The sequence below is a fragment of the Stigmatopora nigra genome, chromosome 14 (assembly GCF_051989575.1).
Source record: "Stigmatopora nigra isolate UIUO_SnigA chromosome 14, RoL_Snig_1.1, whole genome shotgun sequence".
NCBI classification, from domain to species: domain Eukaryota; kingdom Metazoa; phylum Chordata; class Actinopteri; order Syngnathiformes; family Syngnathidae; genus Stigmatopora; species Stigmatopora nigra.
Window position 1 is genome coordinate 11,062,802 of NC_135521.1, and position 24,907 is coordinate 11,087,708.

Sequence of the window (24,907 nt, forward strand, 5' to 3'; positions counted from 1 at the left end):
GGAGAAAAAAAATAAGACATTTGTTTATTCAAATAGGCCTTGATCTCTTAATTAATTTAATTCGATACAGAACTAAATGATGTTATTCATTGATGATGGAAGAAGGCTGGATGATAATTTGCTTGGAATGTGCATTTGGTTTGATCATGTCATTCTAAGATGCACACATCTATCTTTTTTTTCCTGCATATCTTCACATGGATCCCATATTATTCTTTTTTTAAACAGATACGGAAATATAAAAGGACTCTTTGACAATGTGAATGGGAATTCCAACCACCAACCACTTCGATACCAGAAAAGCTGAATGGGAATTTAATAAAGCCACCGACCTTTTGGCCACTGAACAACCTGCTCTACCAATTAAGTACACAGGTATGTATTTCATCTTAATATCATTATGCAAATGAAATTAGCCAACAACCCTCGTGAGGATAAGTGGTACAGAAATTGAATTAATGTTGATGCAAAAACTGAGAACAATTTAACGCAATCTGAGAGTTCACACAAAGCCAATCCATCTGATACAACTAACACATTTATCACATTGACTATCCACAATAGAGACTGTAATGGACTTTATTCATATTTTTATTTTATGAAACATGGTGAAAGAGGTCATGGTGGCCATTAAGGCGATTAATGTTACGTGTTGGGTAAAGAAGATGCAATAAAGCTTAGAAAGCTAAAGCTGCCATATGAGGACTGCTGTCTTGATTGAGTGGGAGGGTCCTATGGCAACTAATAGATATAATTCAGCAAGGTAATGTCGTCTCACTGGGAGTAAGATGAATATCACTTGGCAGCGTTATTGGGTGTGTCACGGTGTGCCGGCACATTTATGCAAGTTATTTATGCTCCTTAATGAAGGGCATAATGAAAATTGGACACAACGATAAATATGAGAAGGAAAAGCATAATGTGGAGAGATAATCATTGATGCAATTAAGGTGTCATACACATGCAGTGTGAGCCTGGCCTTTCTGACTTGCTCACTTTCCTTTCATAAAGGCTGTATTTTATTCCAAAACAGTACATTTAATCAGCACTGTGGGTGTCAGTGTAATTCAACAAGTGTTACACAAAGCAGTTGGCATTTTGAAAATGTTAATGTCAATAAAATAAAGGCTTTGGGTAATCTATCGCTGAGGGAATTGATAGATAAAACTACAGAAGATGTTAGTGGTATTCTTTTCTTAAGTAGTTTTGATTTGTGAGAGCATGGTTTGCCAAGAGTATTTTTTTATATCTAATTTGGGCTGATATATTGCATTGTTAGACCATTGACAGTTTTTTTTTATCTAGTCCACAATGAAATTCACATTTTTTATGTTACTTTTTTTAAATATGTACCAAAAAAAGTTGCTTTGTTCTATTATAACGCGCAGTGCAAAATGCCAATGATATTATTGACACTTTTAGTGTTGGTTTGCTGTTCATTTGTGTCTCAATATCTATTTTTATTAGTAATTTACTACTATATTGAGTAAAGTATATGAAAAAAAAAGCGTGACTGAAAGTCTATCTTGTGAGGAAAAAAAAAACATGCCAGAGAGTCGATGTAAGCTTAGCCAAGGTTTGAAGTGCAGATGTGTAGATACTACTTTATTCAAGCTAAGTGTCATAGCATGATTGAAGGAAAGAAGAAAAAGCTGGATAAGGATGTGAGATAAAAAAATAAATAAAATGGAGACAGACAAATAAGCGAGTGTATGATCCCATGGACCCGATGCCGAAACACGGCTATTGTTGGGATTTCTGTCAATGTCAGTAGCCATTATGTCGTCTTACTCTTGGACTTTTTTTTTTGCAAGCCGCTTCACTCTTTCTTGCATTTGGTAGCTGCTAATGGAAACTGTCAATACGAGGTCGAAAAAGATGTCAAAGAAAATGGTAGGAGGAAGAGTAAAGCATCTTTTTTTTCCAGCACTGTAACAGTCACTTTTTAATGCAGTATGTTTACCACTTCATCTTTTGAGAATATTATGTACCACATAAGGTGTGAATGACAAGAAAATCTACAAATATGCTCTTAAATTTTATATACGTACAGTATTTATATTGAACACATTTGTTAAGTGGTCTTCACAAGAGCTGTGCCCACATATAGAAGAGTTTTGATCAAGACTTACATAAGTATTACAAACACTAGCAGGATTTATCTATAAACACAACAGTATACATTTTGTTACATTGATACTTATTCATAGAATCAATACAGATTTTGTAAGATATTTTCTGAATACTTTCATGGATACAGCTGACAACCAGTGTTTTTTAAGGACACAGAAAGCAGGAATCCTTAAATGCTTTGTTGAGATATAGCTGTTTAGTAGCACATTTTTCTTTCAAAAGAAACATCTTAAACTTATGTGGAACGCCATTCCATTCCGCCTCTGTTGACATCAGTTTCATTCTTAATGTAAGAATGCATATAGCACTCTCCAAGGTCCTGAAAGTTGGCAATCCCTTTCCACCACTCAGGTTGAGTTGGGACGCTCTCCATGGTCCTGCAAAGCGCACTGCATGGTTCTATGGAGGTGGAGGGATATTTACATGTTGATTTTTCTTTTAATTCTCGTATTTCAGTGTGATTAAAACATTTATCCGAAGGAGGAAAACAGGAAAACTGTTAAGTTGGTTCTTATCCATATTAGGACTGTTTGCCTTGGGCACAAGTCTGTCGAGTAACATTTTAATTTATGTCCTTTTTAACATTTGTGTTTGTTATTGTTGCTGATCCCAAGATGCTTGATTATGGTGCTGAATGTTAAATAAAATATCAAAACTACATTTGAAGAAAATGCTGATGTTTGATGTCCAGAGCGACTCCGGATGACGGTGATGCCAGACACGAGCACAGTGATGCCCTCGGGATCCATTAAAGCTATTTTCTCCAGTAAACTTCAAAGAATGTATACAGAATCCAGTTCGGACAATTCTTGAAAGAGTTTTCAACCCTCCCAATGGAAATACAATTGTCTGAGGTGTCTCTTGGGCACAATATGGCACAAAATATACAGAATGTTCACTTGTCTTACCCTCAAATTGTCAAGCAAGAGACAAAGCCAGTGGACTAAATAACAAAGTCATTTCATGTTGACAAAAACACACAATTGGAAGATTTTCTTTAATTCGTTAAAAATCCATGCAATCATGGTTGTGACATTTACAAGACTGCAACAACAATGGAACTCATTTAGATACATCAGGGCACAGTCATACTTTTATTTATAGTGTGCCATCTTTTCAATTAAAATTTCAAATTGAGAGTAGTTTACTCTTATGAACACTGTTTGTTCTAAGTTAATTTACTCATTCATTCATTTTCCGGTCCACTTATCCTAACAAGGTCGCAGGCGAGCTGGAGCCTATCTCAGCCAACTATGAGCAATAGGCAGGGGACACCATGAATTGGTTACCAGCCAATCACATGGCATAAGGAGATAAACAAACATTTGTGACCACACTCATAACCAGAGACAATTTAGTGTTCCACTAGGCTATTGTTGAGTTTATTATCATTATATGTATCATTTATCAGTGTTATCAAAATAGAGTACAAATTAGTTATGAGAACTATGCACTGTCATAACTAGTTAGAATATTACAGTACAGTATGTCACTTTCTAACAATGTGTAGACAGGTGCGCGTGCAAGAACAACACTTTGCCTTCCCCCAAGCAATCAAGTTGAGTTATGGAGTCCAGAAACAGTGTCTGATGCTGAAAAGAAACAGTGTGCCTTATAGAGCTTTTGTGCAGGATGTGACTCATCTGGTTGAACACAGTGGCACACTGTGCACTTGACAATGAGAACAAGACTGTCTCCACAATATATAGTGAACATAATAGTCGATTGAAACAACAAAAGGCATGAATGATGGTGACTGCCAGGCTGTGTTGTCAGAAAATAGTAAAGAATTGCTGGAAGGCCATCCTCAGCAGGTGGAAAAGAAGCAACATTTTAAAAGCTTATAGAATTGCTTTGGACAAGCTATAAATCATCTTAAATTTTGAGAGAGTGATGTACAGTTGCATTATGATTTAGTCTATAACATTATCAGCATTTTGATTAGGAATAAAACAGTTAAGATGTGATTAGTGTTCTAAAAATCTTACTTGGCAAAGGGCAGTAATTTATTTGATTTACTGTTGATGTATTCTGTATTTTCCTGTTTCAGAACACATAACCCAAAACCTAAATTCTAACGTTAACCCTAATTCCTTCTGAATTTAGGACACATGGAGATCTACATTGAAGACATCAGTGACAATGGCCCACAATTCATCTTCTCAAATTCTTCTCTGTCCAAGGTGAGTGATCCTTCCTTTTTTGGTTATCAGCCGATGTCAAGGTTGTGTCTCCCCACATGAAAGTGAGATGATTATTACTTATAAGTTAACGACAAGAAGAAGGTGCTCCAAGTTTTTCTATTTGCACAGCAAGCAGAATTGAAAAGTCATTGACAGCTGGTGAGTCCTTGACTTTGGAAGTTAACCCTTTCATCTGGCTGTAAATAGAACATTTCTACAGTGATAAGCATATGCTTGGAAAAGTACAATTACCTTGACGTGCAATAATTATCTCTTTGGAGTCTGAAGATGTCAATGACGTTGTACTGGTTCTAACTAAATTAAAGTGAATATCCGAGTTTCTTAAGAAAAGACTTACAGTGAATGACTAAGGAGTTATTTAGTACCTTGCTGTTCTAGGCACGGCCTTTTCATATATTTAAGTGATGTTTAAGATGATGTTTTGGGATTTTAGGTCTCCCTAAAATACCCAAAAGGCTACTCAATGTTTTGGATGAAAAATAAGTAGGCAGAAAAGAACATCTAGTTTGTGCCATACACTTATATAATACAGCCTCTACTTAACATGTGCTGTGTAGTAAAACATTTAAGTAGGATGAACATCTTTGCAGTTAAATCACTGTTTACAACATCAATTGCTTCCATTAAGTATTACTCGGTTAGGGCAGAATGAACAGATGCCAAAACTGGAGATAAGCTCAATATATCTTACTGATTTGAGTGTATTATGATGACACACCCATGTAAACATCCAAAATGCTTCGAGGATTTGGAGGTAATCGCATTATTGTTGTTGATTAAGATGTATGACGTGTTGTAGACATTTACCTAAACTAACATCAAGGAAATAGACTTTGGACATTTTAAAATCAACTTGCCATACAAATCAAACATGCAGAGGTTGGTCTGCATTTCATCACTTATTCCCCAAAAAAACATTCAAAATGAGACATATTTGCTTTGTAAATTAAAAAAAAAATTGGATGATGGATTCAGTGCTGCACACATGAATTTGTTCATCTAATTTTCAAAGAATATTGGATTGTTTTGTCCACAATCTTTGAAGAGAATTGGATGAAGAAAGACAGGAATACATGATTAACTTCCAAAAAGAACATTTTCAATGACCTATAACACTGAGTTCACAGTATAAAATTAGGCATGTAAGTACTTAAATGTAGTTTTAGATGCAGAACATTAGTATAATAGGCAACATTTAATATATGACTCAATATATATATTCTTCAATTGTGCAATTCCTTTCATAATTTCATTTTATGAATAAGATTTTAACAGACTAACTACAACAACTACTTCCAAGAGTCAAATATAATTGAATCATCAATATAATGACATTGTTTTAGAGAACAGTGTAGTTTACTGGTGAAGAAAAGACATTCTTAACAAGGCAAAACTAATGCCATTTGTATACAAGCAGTCAGGCAGAGACAGAATTGAATATTACTAATTATATTTTGTCAAGGCAGTGGAAAATATGAAAAGCATTATGTAAAGGTTAACTCGAAAATATGTAACACAGTTATGAGAAATATTCTCCTCAATCTGCCAGCAGATTGCTTTTATAGCTCAGGCATTCACCTTGAGAGCTGGTTAAGGGGAGAAAAAAAAATCTTTATTAAATCTCTCAGTTCTACTTATCATTGCCAGCTTGCCCAAAAATCCGGGTTACTATAAACATATACTCATTTCTTTTAGCAATACACAACAGCTGGATTTGTGGGTGTCTCTCTTAACTGGAAAACACATTGTTTAGCAAGGCCAGTTTTCTACTTGCTAAAATTTGATGCTGTGATGTCAAAGTCTGTCAACAGGTCAGAGTACAGCAGCAGTAGGTGGCACTGCTGCTCTTCTAGAGGTCTTGGGCATTTTTTTATGTTGCTAACCCCCCCCCCACCCCCCCTCCCAGTTCCATCCGCCATTGATTCACTAGTTGAGAAAATGTGCACACTACAGTGTGTCAGCCCTTGTCCGCTTCAGCTCGCCACCCTTTGTTCAGACAGATTACTGGATAAATGGATAACCATTGTCTATATTAACATGTGGGACAGTGGAAATCGATACATCTTGCCAAGTAATTGTATTAGTGGATGCTTCTTTTTCTTATTCATTGCAAGGATTTAAGTCCTAAAGGGTCAAATGAATATACATTTTTTTGGAAGATAAATAATCGAAGAGTAGAGAGAAATAAAGTAGTGAATTAAAATGGATTTTTCAAAAGCATAATTGCTTTTGATGAAGAGAGGATTATGTAAATTAATCATGCAGTGTTTGGTAAAGGTGAGGATATGTGGTGTGAAAATGAATCAGTTTTTACTTTTGTCATAGTCAGCTGTTTAGAAAGGCAGGATGTATACATTATTTTTTTTTGTCCACTAAACACTATAAGTTAAAGTTCACCGAATTTTTGTGGTAAAGATTTTTTTTGACAGAATTGTAATGTTTTTCTGCTCAATAATTCCTAATGGATGATGTCATTTGGCTTTTACATGTGATGGTACGTTACAAAGCTTTTTCAATAGACCATTGAATAGTTCCTTTATAAATGGTGGTTGGGGAAAAATAAATAAATAAAAAATACAACAACATGAGGTTTAAATAATCCAAAATCCACCCATCCGTTCTTGATATACTTCAATGACATCACTGTTTTCTATTCGCAGCTCTTTATGTGAAAGTGTTTTCTGACCTTTACCAGGCTAAAGCACTTATTGCAAAAAAGCATAAAAGAAAAGCATTTTAGCACATACTGCCAAACAAAACGGTCTCAATATCAATTAGGAAAATGTTGATCCCTCTAAAAGGTTCAATGGCCAAACCTAACCCTTTTATGAATTTAAATGAATAGAAAATAGAATGAAAAAAAATCAAGTTTGCTTGAATTAACCAACTTTTAATACCTACTAAACTCACCACTATAAATTTAAAACATGTTGAAAGTGAGACTGGACTCGAATGAATAATTTTCATACTTAAAATACAGCAATGAATTATCGCTGCATTCCTACTGGGAAATGGACAAGAAAAATCTCCTTTTCTTAATGAATTAATTGCGTTTCCAGTTAACAAAATTAATTACATACCTTAATTGGTCTTATTAAAAAAGACAAATAAGTAATACACTTGGTAATTTTGCAGGGTTGGAATGTAAATGGAAAAATTCAATGAAACATTCATTCATTAGTGGAAACAATTGGGAGTAGTTAAAGCCTGCATTAAGGGTTTGGGTAAGTGATTAGAACTCCAGGTGACAAAGTTTTCTTTTTCAAATCAAAGAATAATGCTTTAATCATGTAGGTCTTTTCATACTTCATATATCTTGTATATATTTATATATATGTACTATATATTGTATATATTGTATATATTTATATATATGTACTATATATTGTATATATTTATATATATGTACTATATATTGTATATATTTATATATATGTACTATATATTGTATATATTGTATATATTTATATATATGTACTATATATTGTATATATTTATATATATGTACTATATATTGTATATATTTATATATATGTACTATATATTGTATATATTTATATACATGTACTATATATTGTATATATTTGTATATATGTACTATATATTGTATATATTTGTATATGTATGTACTATATATTGTATATATTTGTATATGTATGTACTATATATTGTATATTTGTATATGTATGTACTATATATTGTATATATGTATATATATGTGCTATATATTGTATATATGTATATATATATGTACTATATATTGTATACATGTATATATAGGCACTATATATTGAATACATGTGTATATATATGTACTATATATTGTATACATGTATATATAGGTACTATATATTGTATATATGTATATATAGGTACTATATTTTTTTATTCAATATGCAAAAATAAACAAAGAAATAAAAACTAGTGATTGTGGCTGTAATCACATCAAGTGATATTTTTAATTCCTCAGTGGGATTCAACTTTCATTGTGTGAATTTTAATCCTAATTACAAAATTAGAGATCAGAGAATCCTTTATTTTTTCGGGCTGTTAATCCTGAGAGGGCTTTGGCCAAGAAACTGGAGGAATTTAAACAGTAACAGCTTAATTATTTTTATCCAGACTAATATAAAAAAAAAAAAAAACTAAACTATGATTTATCGAGTAATAGGGGGTGTAATATTTTCCCTCAATGTGAGGTAAATATGCATCTTGTATGGAAAATTACTTTTATTTTGATAGCATGTTTGACAAATAGCAGATTCTCTCTCTAGTTTCTTTTTTTAAATTTATTTATCGGATGAGATCGTTTCTCTGGGCTGGATTGAAAGGTTCCGAGGTTGAGAGTCACCGAGGAATTGGAATCAGGTCTTGCTGAAACTTTAATTAATTACAGCCAAGAGGGCAAGACATCACGGCGAGAGCATGCTCACTGAATCCCTCAGATTCACATAGGAGTATTATGTCTTTGAGGAACCAAGAAATAACAATGTGTGAATGTGAATTGAGATACTAACTTATTTTACACACGATGTCTACTTGCAAAAACTAATAACATTTTACTTTGTTAGCTAACATGACTTTTTACACTGCCCATCTCAAAATCTCACTCACATAGTTCTTCTTTAAGTTGACACTGACTGAGAAGATCATTTGGTAGGGATATTGTATATATTGTATCAAATACAAATTCTGTATGTATAATTCTATGCAGGAATATTGACATACATATATTTTCTAAGCATGTGTGTGTCTTTAGTCCTATTTTGTGTTTCTCTTTTTCTCAGGGCTGATAAATTATGGACTTATTGTTGCCTTTAGGTATGAGTTATCCAGTAATTGGAGCAGTGCATTTGTAGTTCAATGTATAATAAGTTCACAATCCAAATACGGATAATGCTACATTTTTAATGCAAATTTAAATGTATTATATTTACACTCTACAATTATATGGGTTAATATAGAAGGATTATGAGCCCATGTAAGCATGAATAAATAGCTTTTTGTCTTGTTACCGACCTGAAACCATTTTTAAAAAGCATCAACTGACTCCAATGTAGTTCTTGGGGTCACAATGGGCAACTCACCCTCTTCCACCACCTTAAGGAAGTGAAGGGTGCCCAGGCATCTATTTTAGAATCCTCCCAAAACACCGACCAGACACTCACCTACCTCCCACTCGTTTCACACTCCTTCTTTCATAACGGCAGGGAAACACATTTCTTCAGAACGGTGTGCGCTTTGCCGAGACAATTCGTTAGAGCTTATTTTCAGGCTGATCCCAATCTTGTATTTCCACATAGAGAAACAACTTTAATATTGCTCACCAGGATTAAAAAAAAAGCTATTTTGTTCACACCGTATGTGCATATTTTCAAATTGGGCTCATGAGTTTGTGCTTGAGCGATATAGGAGCTGTGATTGGCTGTAGAGAGGGCACCCAGAGGCTTCCAGGGAAGCTGTGTTTGCAAACAGTTGAAGAAGTAAGACTAAGCCAAATGAGAAACTTGCTAGTCTCAGTGTATGCATACATAATAGTATGACTGTCAATTAGGCATTGATGAGTAAAACTTTGCTGACCTAAAACTGGAGGTCAGAGTCTTGAATCATCATTTGCTGTAGCACATCATGATCTTTGACAACCTCAAGATCAAGAAAGACTGACACGAAATGTCTGATTATAAATGATTGACTAACAAAAAAAGTTGACCAAAATGAATATGTTAACCTTGAGTAGTGTGTTTTTTTCCCAATGTGCTGAGCAGGGGATAAAGACTTACTTGACTTCAATTGCACTGACTTCTCAAACTCATACTGATGCAGAGTACATATTTTCCTAATCGATTGGGGTGCAAATCCTCAGCTGAAGGCAAACAGGATTTAAGTATTCATGGGGGCACACAAGTGTCTCTCTATGTTAATAATGCTGTCTTCGGACAGTCTCAGACCATAATGAGGATTCACAGATTCATGCCACAATCTACATATTTCAAAGCCATCAATATCTTGCAGCATGAGCGATACATATTTCATGTCACCTTTGACAAGCATTAATTTTTTGACCCCTTGCACCTCAACAAGGAAGCTTTGAAGTTAGAACTGATCCCATAACCTAATGACAAGGTCTTGACTGACCTTTTGCCTTTAAATTCAAACAAGCTTGTTATCAGGATGGATTTTGACCAGCAATGCTGTGATCAATAAATATTTTATCAACATTTCCACAAAAATTTCTGTGCAGATATGAAGTGTAAAGTAAATAGCATGAGTTGTGAAGCAGTGCATATTGAAAGGAGCCTTGCTGTTCTTATAGTTACAGTTGTAGCAGATGGTTGTTAAATTAAAGAGAAGTTTGATGTAGTTAGTCAAAAAACATTATTAGTCATATTCGTAATGAGTGTAACTTGATTGAATGGGCTTAAGGCCCCCAGAATGAAATGGTACGTAATGGTAAATCTTCAAAAGGATCATCACACTTTGAAGATATGCCCCACTTATAAAATGTGTCATCACAAGAAACAAGAAAAACAACAACAGCAACAACAACTTCTGTTTATCGTCTGTTTTCTCTGCAGTATCTGTAGTAATCCATAATGACACATCCAGTGAATACAATTTCTTATGTTATGAATTCCTTTGGGGAAAACTTTCCAAGTTTGAAATTTCTCTTCCTTTGTTTACGGCAGAGGTTACGAACTCCCGGCCTTGAGGGCACCTGTCTATTTTTCCATGTCTCCCACTTCCAGCACACCTTTATAAAAATAAATCAAGATTGTTATCAGGCTTCTAGAGAGATTCAGATGTGATAGTCTGCGTTCAAACTCCTAGAATATTCTATTCCGATCCGTTCCGTTCTTATTCCCAATTTTTTGGGTTGGCAGTTCACATTATATTTTAGCAAAACGTCCATATCAGAACTGGGCTTGTTCAGGCTTGGCCACATTATAAACCCATCTGACAGGTTACTGTGGCAACGAAGGTCTCCTCTATCGTGTGTAGTGTTTGACGTCATACACTTGGCCATAATGTCTTTCATCCAGGAAAATATAATATATTAAAAACTTCAAACTCGAGTATGGTTTTAACAAAACAGATTCGTAAAGTGCATTCTAGTGGGCTTTAGGCTTTTGCAATACTCTTTATTTCTTTTACAATAATTGAAAACAATGAATCTTTGTGTTGTAACATACAAAGCAGAATGTAAACAAGGCTGCTGCTGTTTATTAAAAAAATACCTTCTAAATGGGGTTAGGTCCTGTTTAAAGTAGCAGTTTAAACTGAATAATTGGTCCGTGGCTTTGAGGGTTTCTTTGTTTTAATGTTTGTATCCAATAGTGCCTGGGGTATGTTTACCTGTGAGGACTTCCACCCTTTACTGCCCTCCTTTTTTCTCTCTCTCCATCCACTACCTTCCATTTTCTTTCTAATCAGCCCAATAAAAGATGTCCTGTGCATTCCCAAGCCAATGAAACAAAGGATTAAACAGTCTGCGTATGCACGTACCCACATTGTCTGCTACAAGAAATGGTGGGCGTTGGAAAATAGCCAGAGACAGACACAATTATGGTGGGTTCAAATGGCAGATTGCTATGGAGCCCCTAAGGTGATATAGAAGAAAAGAAACCACAACTTTCCTTCACAACAAACATAAAGAGGGAAAGCATTGTTCTTCCGGGTCAATTTATGGGTAAATAAAATTGTATCCGAGGCACAGGGGCTTCTAAAGTCACCATTTTATGAGGCAAAAATGAGGTAGATGGTACTTGCTGGTTAAAAGTGCAAAGTCAGTTGATTTTCTTGTATAGTTCAATGGCACTTGGTTTCAATTTACTTAAATACAGGCATATTTTGAAAGTATTCCTGGCCTGGGTAACATAAATGTATTTCCACTCTTGTTCAAATTACATGAAAAGATTAGAAAATCAGTTCAGGTTTTGCATAAAACTTGTACGTCTTGACTTGAGGCCAAACACTTGAGATGTTATAATAATGACTTGCAAAACAATGACTTGCTACCACCTTGTGAAAAGTAGAAATAAATCTATAATTAACAGGTGCAAGGGAGGTGAGAAAGACAAAGAGATGATGCTAGAGTGCTGTTATTCCGGATTCAACTGGTCTGCCTGAAGAACAACTGATTTTCAACAAACACATCATTCAAGTGTTCTTCAAACCTGGAAATGCATCAAGACTAAGGTCGGTACATCTCAAATACTGATTTTTTGGGAACAATTGCTGTGAAGGCACATGGCAGAACCACAGATGAGCTAACTCCTCAGTTCAAGATTCAGGTTTATACTTCTACCTTAAATATAAGGGCCACTTCCCTGAGGACAAAAGTGTCCACATTATCGAGAGTGAAGACCAATGATGGGATGAGGGAAAGCCTTGTGCCACAATTGCGCTCACATGTCAGATTTGACAGTTAGTTTTTTTTTTTCTGCTTGATATCTAACAGCTTCAATCCTTACAATGTCCATGTCATTAATAGTGCACTCTTCTTTTTGACCAGAAGAAATTCCATTGAGGCGTTTTAATAACCTAAATATTTTGTATACAGAGACATTGATACGTAAAAGTACCACTATAGTTGACAAACCTTGTCGCAGTAAGTAATTTGAATCAACATTAAAATTAAGTATGCATGAGAAATTAGTCTTTATCTTCAGATACACAAAGAAATGATGCATAAAATGTACAATTGCCATATTATCATCTTATAATGAATATTAGGGGAACACAATTATTTATTTAACATTCTCATGATGGTAATTTTAGAAGTGTGAATTTTATTAGATTACTTTTTTCTTGCATCATTGTGTGCCGCTTCTTTGTTACCCCTCATGCTTCATTATCACAACTTTAACAGCCATGGGAAGCCGATTTGAATGAGGTTTTTATGACCTGGCAGCACACCCAAACATAAAACTATATAAAATAGTGTTTTATCAACTATGAAGGAGTGAGTAGTGTGCTTTCATGGAAAGTGTTGAACAGTGACTGGTTCTAGATTTATATTTGATGAATCAATTGACAAATAAGTTATAGCCTTCCACATAAGGGCGTCTGTTACAACCCTTCACAAAGTATAAATCCTAGTTTCACTACACTGCAATGGTCACACCCCTCTACTTCAATTAAAGTAACGATTCTAGTATTTATGTTGCAAGCAGATTTGGAATGTGCAAGGTAGAACTGTATCTCATTGAAAACATTCTTTCTTATATGAATTTGAGACTATTATGGATCTTAAACTGAGAAGCTCAATGAACCACATGTTATCCATCTACCTGGGTCTTAAGAATGGTTCTAGAGTAAATGTAACTCACAAATAACAGGGTGTGAGATGTTTCAAAGAAAGACAACATCATCAGGATACACTCCAAGGTGCCATTTTCTTTACCTAAAGAGCGATGCTGGGTTCCCACTGGCTGGTGGGATTAAGGAACAAAGTAAATCATAGGATTAGTAGTGAGGTAAATGGGCTAGTGTCGTGAAGTAAACCATTTTGTTTTTCTTCTTTACTATGTCATTCCCTTTTCTTTATGTTCTTCATGGATACCCTGTTGGGAGCAACCAGAGAGTGATATCTTGTTTGGATTCTAACTGCAACACTTGGAGAAGAAAATGAAAAGCAATGGTGATAACATGGAGACTCACATGTTCACATTCACCTCCTGCCGACCTGTCCACCCCACACTGTTTGTGGCAATTTAGGCTTGGCAATTTAGGGTTGAATTAAAGTAAAAGGAAAAGCCTGAAATTGGGACATGAGGCAAAAAAAGGGGGAGAGAAGGAGAAAAAGCCAGCTTCTGAAGTGATTGGGGAAATAGTGGGGGGCAGATGTAATTTTCAAGAGAACGATAGGGAAGTGATGTCATTTTCAGGGTGCAATTTGTATGTGTGAGTGTTTCCTCTGCATGTGTATTTGAACAATGAAGATTCCAAAGCCACATTTTGAAGCCCGGTGGTTTAGCCATCAACTGAGAGACACAAAATCTAGACATTTTGGGGAGCAAAAAATATTATGGAACTTTTCATCATATATAGCGTCTAAATAAAATACAACTTTTCTCACTTTAGTCATTTTTTTATCTGAAAAGAATAAATGGGACATACAATAATTCAAAATATTTTTTTTATGTTGAAGGTCTGTTGATAAAACACTGTCCACATAAGTAGTTGATAACCTAGATAACCTGAGATATGGTGGAGAAAAACATTGATTCATTGTGCTTTGTCGCGGCTGTCTTGGTGGACAATAAGTGTGACAGATAAATTAAATAATACGAGGCCATATTCTGCTGAAGATGGATTCTTCCTGCCTGAGTATATATCAGTTTATGAGGTGTGGCGGGTATTTTCAGATCAGAATAAAGAGATACATTAAACATTTATGGTTTGATAATTGAATGTTTTAATGGCACTTTTCCCAAAGTGAAACAAGGTCTTTTTAGCTTTTAATCTGGAGTTTAATGGCAAACTTTGACACCAATTGTTACAGATAAAAAGTCACAATACTTCTGCAAACTTAGGTGGTTCCTTAGGATTCTGAATTGTTACATCTTAAAAAATGTAATCTAAACAGAATGATAATCAACACTTTTATTAAATGCATGTGATTGTACACTGACAAAAACATTGCACTTGGATAAATTCTAAAGTCTCTGATGTAACTTTCTCATAATATGCTATTTAATCTGTATACTCTGATTTGTTAAAATGTCACTCTGTATAATAGCTACTGTGACCTGTTCAAATCCATCACTGTCTAACAATTAATCAATGTCAGACGGATGCCATTTATACTTGTTTCATCTGAGGAAAATTAAAAACTGATGCTGAGTTAATTTAAGGAAAGCCAATTATGTGTTGTGCTCTAAGCAAACAAAATATCCAGTGCTCATTTTAATACTCATTTATTATTTTTCCCAACTGTCTGCAGAAAACTAACTGAAACATGAATTGATTATGAATTCAAAACTAACTCGACAAGTGTATTTTCTTCAGGTTATTTAAACATGCATTGGTTAACTCACTCTTTGACCCTTTGTGTATCTTTGCAGGTCTTTGAATTTCTCTATGGAAGGTTACTTCCAACTATTCAACACAACTCTATAGAAGACCTGTTGGAGAGACTTTGCGATTTAACATGATACATTTGACATGCTGATGGTAAGTTTTAGGTAACGAAATCTAAAACCTGACAATTAGAATGCAGGCGTCCACACAAATGTTAGTTGGACACAGACATAAAAATGCAAAAGTAGTCAGGAAGCCTTTTTAAAAGAAAAAAATCAGAGAGAGTTAATTTGAGCTATTGGGTTGATTTTAATGGCACATTATGCTCAGCCATAATTGTTGTAATTCTACATATGTGATGACACTGCAGTAATTCCAAAGGTTCCATTAGATTTGGCCATAATTAGTTGTTGAAATGATGAGTCAACAACAGTTGTCCGGTGTTAATACTCAATTAACACTTTGTTTTAAGAGCCTACTATAACATTTCCCATTTGTATGCATTTTGCATACCCATGTTGGCAGACCACACATAGAATGATAGTGAAAAAATCTCTTTGTAAAGGAGGACTTCTATTATTTTGGGGGGTTTTAAATTCTGTGGACACTGAATTTTCCTTTTGTTGGCTGCAGGCGTGTATTTGTATTTGCCCAGGCACTTTTGTACTCTGATATATTGCAGAAATAGGTAAAACACAATGCAATATTGCTCATGTCGGCAAGCATGTGGCCTCCTCTACTGCTCTTTTACCTTTGCTGAGGAAGCACTTTCATCTGAGGGTTACGGAAGGTCATTTTCGGACATAGCGCACACATATCACACACTCACATAGACTCACAAGTGCAAGATTTTACCTTTCCTGACATTTGACTCGAATATAGATTCTGTTGCTGCAGAGTGAAGTCCATCTCCCTGGTGAGACTAAGCTGGGGTCATCAGAAATGGTTAGCTATGGTCAGTTTCATGACCTCTGGATGAGCAATTGCCGTGACTCGCTATACAATTGGCAAAATGCAACGCGGCTTTGTTGGATGGACAGTGATGTGAGTATATTGATTCCAAATTGGTAGAAAAGTTGCTTGAAAGACTCTGGTTGGAATAAATATCCCTACACACAGCACTAATATACTCTAATTGAGCTGTGACAGCACTGCTATTTAAGTATTGAATTTTTGTTTACTTGCACCCATGGTACCATTGTTATCTTGTTTGCACTTAATCTTGAACTGCTTTATTTTGGGGTTGCTTTGGTGAACTTTTAAGATCCCCTGAGAGGCTGGCTACTTTCTTTTAAATAGTAACACTCTAGAATAATGGGCAAGCTCAAACCGCTCGCTTTGCAATTGCAAAATACACTCAAGGACACTCTGTATATGGTTGTATTATTCCTCTGGACAGCAGAGTTTTAGTGAGTGGTAACACTTAGGGGGGATTTAAAGCAGACTGCTATATAGAGGGCTCTCACCTTCTAGTTTGCATATTAATATCTTATAGTCCTGGTGGACAGAAAAAGCACTTAATTCTTATTTCACTCTCTTTACTCTTTTCACACCAAAATCCCAATACATCAACACACAATATCCCCCTGGCTGGGGACATCTTGTTAACATGAAGCATAGTAAATTGGAAATGTATGAACAAGAGAAAACCCCAACTATTCAACCCAGGAATGCATAATGTCTCATTAGAAATTAGCTGTATAAGGATAGAAATATCCAAGTCATGCACCAGTAGCATATTTCCCATTCATGATCTTTACTAAAATCCACCTCAAGTGGGAATGTCCCAAGCCATTTGCTGTGCTTTTACAGAATAGATTATTTCTATGGCATATTCACACAAAAGAGACTAAAAAGTCAAATTAACTTAAAAGTCAAAGTTTTAATCTATGATGCGTGTTTGTAATGGCTTTTCACACACATAGCTACAAATACAAACATTTTGAATTGAATCCACTTATTCTGACACTTTCCTCCTAGCTCTTATCTGCCCCTGCTTGCTGATTTTGTACTCACTTCAGACAAAAACAATCTTATCCCCTAACTGGATTTCTGTTGACAACACTCTTCTCTATTATGTGTCAAAAAAGATATACATTTTAAAGTTTTTCTAAAAAGAAAATATAATGCATTCGCTTATACGTTATTGGAAATGCTCATCATAACAATGTCAAGACTGTCATTATCTTGACATGACAACTGTCATGAATATGAATGTATGCGTTTGATAGATCAAGTGTTAGTCAATAAAAAATGTCAGTTATATTGCTTTTATTCAAATCGATTTAAAATGTTAAATAAAAAATATATATAGTTGCGAAAAATCCCCATGTTATAGCCACTCTAAAAGTCCTGAAACCTTTAATCCTTTGTTTTATAGTTTATAAATAATAGTTCAGAATGCCCCTGTTCATCGTAGAATATACATATTTTAATTATTCTACCCCTTCTCTCAAAAAAAACCCTTCTCTCAAAAAAATAAAAAAACATGATTCAAGGCTAATTTCCATTGTACGATAAGCATTAGTGTGGAATCTGAGACATTCTATTTTCTAGTGCCAGTATGTATTGTGTGGATCTTTCATCCTACTTTACAAGACAAAACTGGATTATACTGGACTATATTACCCCGTGTTTCATCCCTGTGACTCTAAATGTGTTGCTTTGGATAAGAAATGAGTGCAGGCAGGTGGAATGCAAGCTAATGCATGCTTGAGGCTGTTTAGGGAAGCTTCCTCAGTCTTCTCTACTCAGCATTTCCCAAGCCTCATGCACAAAACTTTGTTCTAGTCCAAAACAAAGGCAAAATCCTTTCTGTCAGCACATTTGTCGATTTTGCCAGGTCTGAAAATAACCCATCCTCATACACAGTGTGGAGTGGTTTGGGAATTAACTTTTATTCACTGCTGGTAGTGGAATCAAAGCTAACATTTGGCACCAAATCTGTCTGCACCGTTATAGTTTTTTTTAGAGGTATTTTCCAGAGTAGACACTGCAAAAAAAAAACATTTTAAGAAGGGATAAGGGATCAAAAAAGCACACAGTAAACTGTTTCATGTTATTGTTTTGCCTATTACTAATAAAGTACAGCAGTGGTCTCCAAACTATTCATAACAACGGAGTAAAAATAAACTAAGAAAAATATAGCCTCTATTTTCACATTTACCAATACGAAGTAACATTTCCCCTTACCTGAAACCAATTTAAGGTCTTATTATGCAGACAGAATGAGGAAACAAGTGCTGAACAGCACAAGAAAGTATAACTGAAGTCTAGAATAATTGATTCAGTCCAAGCAGTTTATTACGGAGCGAGATGGAAGGAAGAATAGTTGTCAAAAAAACTCGTATTTGCATTTACCATGGTAATAGCAGTAAAATGCATTTCTGTTTTTCTTCTCCACATAATAGTTTATGTTATTATTTAACACACATCTTCCCAAAGTTGCCAGCTTAATGGTGACATTCCACTCCCAAACAAATATTCGAAGGCTCCTTTTTCTAATAGATGGAGTTTCTCCCAATTCCCTCGATACAATTGAGAAAATATGAATAAACGGCGACGGCAGTTAGTCAGGGTAACTCTCTCTAGACTTTGGACCAATGGCCACAGCAGGTGTTTTGGGTTATTAACAGACATTGAAGAGAAGTTCAGTTATGGCACTTTTCCCTCATCAGTCCCTGTCCCCCCCCCCCCCCCCCCCCCTAACACACCCTCTTTGCTCCATAGCCCTTAGGGATCTATGTTGATAAGGATTTGAACATCTCCGGATGCCACTTTGCATAAATGTTTAATAGCACAGAAAGCATTAGCATCAGTAATTAAAGCAGTAATTTAAGCTTTGACGCCATCAATGGGCCAGCTCCTTCCACGCTGGAATAACACCACCGCAAGACTGTAATTAGCTTTGCTTTGATTGGACTGCACTCAAGGAATGTGTGTAAGGGTGGGGCTCATATGTGTGTGTGTGCTTTTTCAGTTTTGCACATTCGCCTCCATATAACAGAACTTTAGGTGTTTGCCTACCTTTGGTGTGGGGCACTTTGCAAATATCGTATGTTTACTCTTGTTTCACAATTGATCCCCCGCTCCCTCGATGGCTAAACAAGATTGATCGGGTGAAAGGATGTGTACTCACGCTCAGTGTACATCATGCTTGTAAGGCAAATGACATTGCTGCTTTGCAGTGTCAAATAATGCCTGGACAAGGTCAAATATTGTCTCTGAATTCTCGTAGGAATCATAGTGTTGTTTTATGTCATCATCCATATTTTGGAGTTTTGTCCCACCCATTTGTTTTCTGTAGATTCTACACCCTAACCTTTCTAACTGTCGAAGACCCCTGAGACATTGCCTTGCAATTGTTTTCATTAAAGCGCAATGATAGCAGCACAGGTGCTGACCTTTGAGAGGGAGTGATCTGTTTTTGTTTTTTTCTGCTGTCATCAAAAATCGTTTGGAGTGCAAGAAGGTCAGCTTGGCTCGTATCTTGCTTTTAATGGCTCCTTAAAGCTAAGCCCTCGGGATGAGTAACCACACACCCACGTTGCTACAGAAAACAAGGGTATCTTAACTTATCCAAAGATTTTGCTCTTGTGACATCTATTGTTTTCCTTGTCATTTCATCGATATTCTGTATTCTTTGGAAACCCAGGTCACAATTTAATACATCAAAAAGTAAAGCTACTACAGTTTTACAGAGAACCAGATATGATATCTTATTAGAAATATTTGGTTTAAAATTCTTACATGTTCTCAACTAACTGTCCTCATTAAAATGACGGGGTTGTCAACCCTTCGCATGGCACATGGACACACACTTGGACAGACATCCATACTTAAAAAGGACAAGCCTATGTGAATACACACACCTAAGTACAAGGGAACAGGCGGACTCCACACATGACAGTTGGAGCCAAGATTTAAGAGGTTAAGCCCAACCAGCCCTTACTTTAGTTAACGTATGATCTTTCCGGGGAGACCACATTTCACTTGTTGCTGCACCCTGCTGCTTCTTCTCTACATGCTGATAGCTCTTGTGCAGTTTAATTAAGCGTATTGAGTTTGCATCAGCATCGAGGTGTTTTATGGCCGGCTAGATCTGTACACGGACTTAGAAGCACACACATTGCTCTGCTGCTGTGCACATTCCTATCCATCCCAGCTGACATGTTGTTTAATGCAAAGGGGTTAACTGGAAGTGGTGGTGTAATTGCATCAGAGTTTTCATTTATCCAAGTCCCTAATTTATTTACCCAGCAGTTGATTGTCAAGCAGCATTAATTGGTTGCTTGTGTGAGGGCAAAGTGAGGAATATATCTGACATCTGTTCTATCCCTACCTTACTTACTAGAGGTCTGTGACAACCTGTTTGTCAGACTTTGACTTCACAATACAAAATCAGTTAAACACAACTCAAGAGAATGAGGTGTTTTTCCTTACATTGCTCTCTAAGAAAAGCTAACGATTTTTTCAATGGCTACAGTATTGTGATGGCTGTAAAGATTAAAAAAAAACCTTGGTGAAAAAATACACTTACTAGAAGCTCAGAACTCAAGTAAAACCCATATTTTAGTGCTGCTTCAACCAAGAGGAAGTGTTCAAATGAACAAATCATAGGAGTGAACGTACTGAAGGGGATCACTTTAACAAGGGATTTGTTTCTACTGTAAAGTCATTTATATTCAGCGGCAAGATGGCTGGGAGTAAGAATCTTAGGACTCATAACCAGTGGTCCATCCAGTGTATGGACATGGGAGGGAAGGTCCTATCTGTGAAATTGCATTTGTTCACTGTGAGTGACAATAATCACTCAATGATTATTATTATTTTTTTGCAAACAATGTCAAAGGCCCCATGGATGGATAACCCTCCATCATATAAATATAAACACAGTCCTTTAGGTACATCATAGTGTTGATCTGTGTATACTTTCCCAGGTACAGTAGACTAGGAAATAGGATACATTCAACAAAGTAGTCCAAGCGTTCAGCTTTTATCAAACCACTCCTTGCCGTCACCTCTCTCCACTTTCCCATAAACACTCACTCGTATAAGTTCATCCAATCATCCATCACCTTGACATGATTGTTCCTCTTCTTACTTTATGTTCTTATCCATCAGCGATGAGTAAAATGGCAATTACAGTCAGGCGTGGATGCAGCCAGCGGACAGAGTCAGAATTATGGCATGGTGCATTACTGCAAATTGCTATTAAACTTCTTACTTTTTCTCCAGAGCGAGGGGAGCAAGTGGGGACTGATAGCTACTTATAATAAGGCGAGTCATTAAGAGAGATCACATCATCTCTTTGTTTTTAATAGCATCCCGGATATATTTTGTTCATGCCAAAGAATAAATACACACAGGACTACAGAATGCAAATAGTTACTCAGCGACAGAATAACTATCCTGTCTTATAAAAAAGTTGTAAAAGAAGCCACAAAATACTAAACAACAAGAGAGTAGTGAAGGATGGATTAGGGAAGAGAAATGATGTCCAGTGCTCAACCACTTGTGAAGATAGATGGTATGCATGTGTGTAGGTTGGGTTGTCCTTGGTGTGATGCTGGTGGTGTGTGAGTTGGTGCTAAACAGGACAGATGGTGATAGTGGGCACATGAGTGAATAATGATGTTTCACCACACCACAATAATTACCTGTTTCCCAAGCCTTCTCCTTGGCCTCTTTGGCCACATGCATTGACACACAAGCAGGCCTGCAGTAATACATGCATTAATACTACCAATCATATATATCATTACTAAGTAGATACAGTATAAAGCGATCACATGAAAAATGTCTTGTAAAGAAATACAATAATTGCACAATTAGGAAGACATGTAAACATCACTTAACAAATGTACCTTTAGCAACAACAATCTCAGGGCAATTTGTGAGAATACTATGAATAAATTAACGCTAGCGCCATTGGCATGATTTAGGGGGGATACGAGGGACTTGTCCGCTGTATGTTGTTACATGAACACTGTGTAAATATAAAAAAAATATGTTATGTTGTTCTTGTACACTTTTTGAGGCTATCCCATACAACACTCTGAGTGCACCTCAGTCATATATTCTTGCAACAGGAGCTTTACAATGGCATAGGAACCATGTCGTGAGGCCAGATGCAGTTGTGCCCGGGGATATTTGTGAATCTTAGTTTCCTTCAATCAGTAAGCTGGTGTAATGATACCCCATGTGCACATAATTAAATGTTCTTTCTGCCTACAGTATTGGAACAACATTGGAAAGACCTAAAGTCATCAAGGTCAAAAGTCTCATTAAGCAGACAAATGCATGAATTACTAAGATATTGCCTACAAACAGAAGCATAAGAAAAGATGCATACTGAAATACAAAAATGTATTCTTCTTAGTTTTAGCTCTCCAAACATTGTGATTACATTGAAAGATTTAGATTTAACCATTTGAAAATATAAACATAGTTATTTATATATCCAGAGTTCTATGGATGCATTGCTGTGGCTTGTTTTAGGCTGAAAAGTCTCACTGCTTTTGATTGAAGTTCCAAGAGAGTACACAAATTGACAGGATGCTCATCGATTGCAATATATACAGCTTTGTCCGGAGGTTACTGATGCACTGCAGGTGCTGGCTTGGGCCTTGCATTTTAATGAATGGGACACTTTGGAGGTCAATGTCTTTTCCTCTGCTTATATCTACTAAACAGTGACTGTAGTGGACTCTCCACATCCCACACAAAAAAAACCCCTCCAAAAACGTGAGATAATCTGATGTTTAAAAGCTAATGGCATGTTTTAGATCAGCTAACTCGGATGCTGGTGCTTGTTGTGCCACAGTAATTTGCAAGAGCAAATATTTTGTCATATTTATTCCACGCATCTCTCCATTTCTTGAGGTAGCTATTTATTTTTACAGACCACTGGAGTTGTGCAAGTTACTTTAAAAAAATACAGATATAGGGTGCAAGTAATTGAATCACTACAGGAGGTACACATACCAATTTTTATTATAATTAAAAATGTGTGTGGGTGCATGTGTGAAAAGTCACACATTTACTGTCGGGAATATTCTGGAATAGTCAACTGGTGTCTCTGTGTTGGCTCGGATACTAAAGCACTGGTTGTTGTGAGTATATTGTCCACCATTATAAACTAATGTCATCCTTTGAGCAGCATGTGATAAACTGATGAGACGGGTGATGTTTTCTAAGTTAAACATTCAATTTGTGATCAATTTTATGCAGTGAAAAACACAATTACCTAAATAATTGCAAATATTCTTCACACTCAGATTCAATTTGTGTGAACACAAATGTGTTGTCTAAGCTTGAGGTTATTTTACCATATTGGGAGTGGTGTCATTGGTCATACATGTCACATTATTAATGCTTTCTACTTCTGAGCTATATTTTTTAGCAATATTTGATTGGGTGAATGCCTACCTTGAACAGTGCCAAGTTATAAAAGTTTCCAAGTCTCATTCAGCCTTCAGCTGGGAGACCGTTCCATAAGTATGGTGTCACTGAGATAGAGGCTCGATAAAAGGGTTACAGGTCTGAGATAGTAGGACAAGAAAACAGGGTAGATGCACTACAAGTCAAACTTCTTATACCTTGCACTACTTTGCGAATAGATAGAATGAAAATCAGCTGTCGTAAATTTGCGATCAAACTCAAATTGGAATGAAACAACATACACGTCTAAGCTTGCAAAGGCATTGACCTGTCAACAAGCAGAGCACAACTAAAGCCTTGTCTGATCCTTCTTCCCTCCTGCTCTAACTCCCATGGGAATGTACCTTTTGCTCAGTGCATAACACCCTCTACACAAGCTATTTTCAGGATGAGGAAAGTTGTGAGTTTGTTCCCTTTATGATTTTCACATCTTTTTATCTTCCTTCCCTCATCCCCTTTAGGTTTTGAAGTGTAGCACCTATACCATACTCGATGCTCAACTCAACAGACCCAACATGTAAGTCCTCAGAGGATCATAAAGAGTTTGCCGGAAGGAACTTCTAAGTGCTTTGCTTTAGCAGCCCCTCAGCTGTTGTGAGGTTCCGTTGGATAAAAGGGACTGTTTATGACAAATGCAGTGTGCAAAGTCATCTCATATCTGACAGTTTTCCTTTCCTGTTATGTAATGTGAAACAAGAACTGAAAACTGCCAATTGTTATCAAGAAAAGGACATTTTTATATAAAAAATAGGTGTGTGTAACGGTCTGCGGAGACAGACATGACTGCAAGCACATATCTACATTTAGTTTACTAGTTTATAGTTATACTCTACTGTGAACCAAGATAACAATTAGCCAATGTTTTAACCAAACCATCACATGCTACCGGCATTACCAGTAAAGACATAAATGTGGCATAAGTAATGAGTATCTCTCAATAAAAGTAACGTGATATTCCCTTTGCCTCCAGGGTAAAGGCAGCATGAAGATGTTGAAGGTCATTTGTGACTTCAAGACTCCGATACCTTCTTCTTGATATATACTGGAGTTAATAGGAACCCAGTGGTGAAGTGGTGGTATTTTTCTATTTTTTTTCTCTCTTCCAC

At 36.0% G+C, this 24,907-nt stretch overlaps 1 protein-coding gene across 1 annotated transcript in view; it reads left to right on the plus strand.

The window, feature by feature from the left end:
* hmmr (hyaluronan-mediated motility receptor (RHAMM)) overlaps positions 1-24,858 on the plus strand; it is a 40,128-nt gene extending 15,270 nt beyond the window's left edge. The window contains exons 21-26 of the mRNA XM_077733431.1: positions 229-375; positions 4,240-4,316; positions 12,392-12,533; positions 15,404-15,512; positions 24,263-24,318; positions 24,772-24,858. The gene's annotated coding sequence lies outside the window, so the exon portion shown is untranslated. The remainder of the gene's footprint in view (positions 1-228; positions 376-4,239; positions 4,317-12,391; positions 12,534-15,403; positions 15,513-24,262; positions 24,319-24,771) is intronic.
* The last annotated feature ends 49 nt before the right edge of the window (positions 24,859-24,907 follow it).